Raw genomic sequence first — 5,616 nt, 5'->3', positions numbered from 1 at the left:
ACTTGGCCTATCCGGCCAAGTTTCACTGTTCCCCGGCCACACTTGGCTGTAGGTCCCGGAGAGGAATAATGCCCATGGAAGTAAGAGCTCCTACCTCCAAAGGGGCAAGTCAGCGGGAGAAGCCACTTGGCCTATCCGGCCACATGTCACTGTCCCCCGGCCAAGCTTGGCTGTAGGTCCCGGGGAGGAATAATGCCCATGGAAGTAGGAGCTCCTACTTCCAAAGGGGCAAGTCAGCGGAAGAAGCCACTAGTTCTATCCGGCCAAGAGTCACTGTTCCCCGGCCTTACTTGGCAGTAGGTCCCGGGGAGGAATAATGCCCATGGAAGTAGGAGCTCCTACTTCCAAAGGGGCAAGTCAGCGGGAGAAGCCACTTGGCCTATCCGGCCAAGAGTCACTGTTCCCCGGCCACTCTTGGCAGTAGGTCCCGGGGAGGAATAATGCCCATGGAAGTAGGAGCTCCTACTTCCAAAGGGGCAAGTCAGCGGGAGAAGCCACTAGTTCTATCCGGCCAAGAGTCACTGTTCCCCGGCTACACTTGGCAGTAGGTCCCGGGGAGGAATAATGCCCATGGAAGTAGGAGCTACTACCTAAAAAGGGTGAAGACACTTGGCTCTAAGTCCCCGAGAGGTATACTGCCCATGGGAGTAAGAGCTCCTACTTCCAAAGGGGCAAGTCAGCGGGAGAAGCCACTTGGCCTACCCGGCCAAGAGTCACTGTTCCCCGGCCACACTTGGCAGTAGGTCCCGGGGAGGAATAATGCCCATGGAAGTAGGAGCTCCTACTTCCAAAGGGGCAAGTCAGCGGGAGAAGCCACTTGGCCTACCCGGCCAAGAGTCACTGTTCCCCGGCCACACTTGGCAGTAGGTCCCGGGGAGGAATAATGCCCATGGAAGTAGGAGTTCCTACTTCCAAAGGGGCAAGTCAGCGGGAGAAGCCACTTGGCCTATCCGGCCACATGTCACTGTCCCCCGGCCACACTTGGCTGTAGGTCCCGGGGAGGAATAATGCCCATGGAAGTAGGAGCTCCTACTTCCAAAGGGGCAAGTCAGCGGAAGAAGCCACTAGTTCTATCCGGCCAAGAGTCACTGTTCCCCGGCCTTACTTGGCAGTAGGTCCCGGGGAGGAATAATGCCCATGGAAGTAGGAGCTCCTACTTCCAAAGGGGCAAGTCAGCGGGAGAAGCCACTTGGCCTACCCGGCCAAGAGTCACTGTTCCCCGGCCACACTTGGCAATAGGTCCCGGGGAGGAATAATGCCCATGGAAGTAGGAGCTCCTACTTCCAAAGGGGCAAGTCAGCGGGAGAAGCCACTAGTTCTATCCGGCCAAGAGTCACTGTTCCCCGGCCACACTTGGCAGTAGGTCCCGGGGAGGAATAATGCCCATGGAAGTAGGAGCTACTACCTCCAAAGGGTGAAGACACTTGGCTCTAAGTCCCCGAGAGGTATACTGCCCATGGGAGTAAGAGCTCCTACTTCCAAAGGGGCAAGTCAGCGGGAGAAGCCACTTGGCCTACCCGGCCAAGAGTCACTGTTCCCCGGCCACACTTGGCAGTAGGTCCCGGGGAGGAATAATGCCCATGGAAGTAGGAGCTCCTACTTCCAAAGGGGCAAGTCAGCGGGAGAAGCCACTTGGCCTACCCGGCCAAGAGTCACTGTTCCCCGGCCACACTTGGCAGTAGGTCCCGGGGAGGAATAATGCCCATGGAAGTAGGAGCTCCTACTTCCAAAGGGGCAAGTCAGCGGGAGAAGCCACTTGGCCTATCCGGCCACATGTCACTGTCCCCCGGCCACACTTGGCTGTAGGTCCCGGGGAGGAATAATGCCCATGGAAGTAGGAGCTCCTACTTCCAAAGGGGCAAGTCAGCGGAAGAAGCCACTAGTTCTATCCGGCCAAGAGTCACTGTTCCCCGGCCTTACTTGGCAGTAGGTCCCGGGGAGGAATAATGCCCATGGAAGTAGGAGCTCCTACTTCCAAAGGGGCAAGTCAGCGGGAGAAGCCACTTGGCCTATCCGGCCAAGAGTCACTGTTCCCCGGCCACACTTGGCAATAGGTCCCGGGGAGGAATAATGCCCATGGAAGTAGGAGCTCCTACTTCCAAAGGGGCAAGTCAGCGGGAGAAGCCACTAGTTCTATCCGGCCAAGAGTCACTGTTCCCCGGCCACACTTGGCAGTAGGTCCCGGGGAGGAATAATGCCCATGGAAGTAGGAGCTACCACCTCCAAAGGGTGAAGACACTTGGCTCTAAGTCCCCGAGAGGTATACTGCCCATGGGAGTAAGAGCTCCTACTTCCAAAGGGGCAAGTCAGCGGGAGAAGCCACTTGGCCTATCCGGCCAAGAGTCACTGTTCCCCGGCCACACTTGGCAGTAGGTCCCGGAGAGGAATAGTGCCCATGGAAGTAGGAGCTCCTACTTCCAAAGGGGCAAGTCAGCGGGAGAAGCCACTTGGCCTACACGGCCAAGAGTCACTGTTCCCCGGCCACACTTGGCAGTAGGTCCCGGGGAGGAATAATGCCCATGGAAGTAGGAGCTACTACCTCCAAAGGGGCAAGTCAGCGGGAGAAGCCACTTGGCCTATCCGGCCAAGAGTCACTGTTCCCCGGCCACTCTTGGCAGTAGGTCCCGGGGAGGAATAATGCCCATGGAAGTAGGAGCTCCTACCTCCAAAGGGGCAAGTCAGCGGGAGAAGCCACTTGGCCTACCCGGCCAAGAGTCACTGTTCCCCGGCCACACTTGGCAGTAGGTCCCGGGGAGGAATAATGCCCATGGAAGTAGGAGCTCCTACCTCCAAAGGGGCAAGTCAGCGGGAGAAGCCACTTGGCCTATCCGGCCAAGAGTCACTGTTCCCCGGCCACACTTGGCAGTAGGTCCCGGGGAGGAATAATGCCCATGGAAGTAAGAGCTCCTACTTCCAAAGGGGCAGGTCAGCGGGAGAAGCCACTTGGCCTATCCGGCCACATGTCACTGTCCCCCGGCCAAGCTTGGCTGTAGGTCCCGGGGAGGAATAATGCCCATGGAAGTAGGAGCTCCTACTTCCAAAGGGGCAAGTCAGCGGAAGAAGCCACTAGTTCTATCCGGCCAAGAGTCACTGTTCCCCGGCCACACTTGGCAGTAGGTCCCGGGGAGGAATAATGCCCATGGAAGTAGGAGCTCCTACTTCCAAAGGGGCAAGTCAGCGGGAGAAGCCACTTGGCCTATCCGGCCAAGAGTCACTGTTCCCCGGCCACACTTGGCAGTAGGTCCCGGGGAGGAATAATGCCCATGGAAGTAGGAGCTCCTACTTCCAAAGGGGCAAGTCAGCGGGAGAAGCCACTTGGCCTACCCGGCCAAGAGTCACTGTTCCCCGGCCACACTTGGCAGTAGGTCCCGGGGAGGAATAATGCCCATGGAAGTAGGAGCTCCTACCTCCAAAGGGGCAAGTCAGCGGGAGAAGCCACTTGGCCTATCCGGCCAAGAGTCACTGTTCCCCGGCCACACTTGGCAGTAGGTCCCGGGGAGGAATAATGCCCATGGAAGTAAGAGCTCCTACTTCCAAAGGGGCAAGTCAGCGGGAGAAGCCACTTGGCCTATCCGGCCACATGTCACTGTCCCCCGGCCAAGCTTGGCTGTAGGTCCCGGGGAGGAATAATGCCCATGGAAGTAGGAGCTCCTACTTCCAAAGGGGCAAGTCAGCGGAAGAAGCCACTAGTTCTATCCGGCCAAGAGTCACTGTTCCCCGGCCACACTTGGCAGTAGGTCCCGGGGAGGAATAATGCCCATGGAAGTAGGAGCTCCTACTTCCAAAGGGGCAAGTCAGCGGGAGAAGCCACTTGGCCTATCCGGCCAAGAGTCACTGTTCCCCGGCCACACTTGGCAGTAGGTCCCGGGGAGGAATAATGCCCATGAAAGTAGGAGCTCCTACTTCCAAAGGGGCAAGTCAGCGGGAGAAGCCACTAGTTCTATCCGGCCAAGAGTCACTGTTCCCCGGCAACACTTGGCAGTAGGTCCCGGGGAGGAATAATGCCCATGGAAGTAGGAGCTACTACCTCCAAAGGGTGAAGACACTTGGCTCTAAGTCCCCGAGAGGTATACTGCCCATGGGAGTAAGAGCTCCTACTTCCAAAGGGGCAAGTCAGCGGGAGAAGCCACTTGGCCTATCCGGCCAAGAGTCACTGTTCCCCGGCCACACTTGGCAGTAGGTCCCGGGGAGGAATAATGCCCATGGAAGTAGGAGCTCCTACTTCCAAAGGGGCAAGTCAGCGGGAGAAGCCACTTGGGCTATCCGGCCACATGTCACTGTCCCCCGGCCACACTTGGCAGTAGGTCCCGGGGAGGAATAATGCCCATGGAAGTAAGAGCTCCTACTTCCAAAGGGGCAAGTCAGCGGGAGAAGCCACTTGGCCTAACCGGCCACATGTCACTGTCCCCCGGCCACACTTGGCAGTAGGTCCCGGGGAGGAATAATGCCCATGGAAGTAAGAGCTCCTACTTCCAAAGGGGCAAGTCAGCGGGAGCAGCCACTTGGCCTATCCGGCCAAGAGTCACTGTTCCCCGGCCACACTTGGTAGTAGGTCCCGGGGAGGAATAATGCCCATGGAAGTAGGAGCTCCTACTTCCAAAGGGGCAAGTCAGCGGGAGCAGCCACTTGGCCTATCCGTCCAAGAGTCACTGTTCCCCGGCCACACTTGGCTGTAGGTCCCGGGGAGGAATAATGCCCATGGAAGTAAGAGCTCCTACTTCCAAAGGGGCAAGTCAGCGGGAGAAGCCACTTGGCCTATCCGGCCACATGTCACTGTCCCCCGGACACACTTGGCAGTAGGTCCCGGGGAGGAATAATGCCCATGGAAGTAGGAGCTACTACCTCCAAAGAGTGAAGACACTTGGCTGTAAGTCCCCGAGAGGTATAGTGCCCATGGAAGTAAGAGCTCCTACTTCCAAAGGGGCAAGTCAGCGGGAGAAGCCACTTGGCCTATCCGGCCAAGAGTCACTGTTCCCCGGCCACACTTGGCAGTAGGTCCCGGAGAGGAATAATGCCCATGGAAGTAGGAGCTCCTACTTCCAAAGGGGCAAGTCAGCGGGAGAAGCCACTAGTTCTATCCGGCCAAGAGTCACTGTTCCCCGGCCTTACTTGGCAGTAGGTCCCGGGGAGGAATAATGCCCATGGAAGTAAGAGCTCCTACTTCCAAAGGGGCAAGTCAGCGGGAGAAGCCACTTGGCCTATCCGGCCAAGAGTCACTGTTCCCCGGCCACACTTGGCAGTAGGTCCCGGGGAGGAATAATGCCCATGGAAGTAGGAGCTCCTACTTCCAAAGGGGCAAGTCAGCGGGAGAAGCCACTTGGGCTATCCGGCCACATGTCACTGTCCCCCGGCCACACTTGGCAGTAGGTCCCGGGGAGGAATAATGCCCATGGAAGTAAGAGCTCCTACTTCCAAAGGGGCAAGTCAGCGGGAGAAGCCGCTTGGCCTAACCGGCCACATGTCACTGTCCCCCGGCCACACTTGGCAGTAGGTCCCGGGGAGGAATAATGCCCATGGAAGTAAGAGCTCCTACTTCCAAAGGGGCAAGTCAGCGGGAGCAGCCACTTGGCCTATCCGGCCAAGAGTCACTGTTCCCCGGCCACACTTGGTAGTAGG

The sequence above is a fragment of the Engystomops pustulosus genome, unplaced genomic scaffold (assembly GCF_040894005.1).
Source record: "Engystomops pustulosus unplaced genomic scaffold, aEngPut4.maternal MAT_SCAFFOLD_188, whole genome shotgun sequence".
NCBI classification, from domain to species: Eukaryota; Metazoa; Chordata; class Amphibia; order Anura; family Leptodactylidae; genus Engystomops; species Engystomops pustulosus.
The sequence above is the reverse complement of the archived record's forward strand: the minus strand, read 5'-3'. Positions refer to the sequence as shown.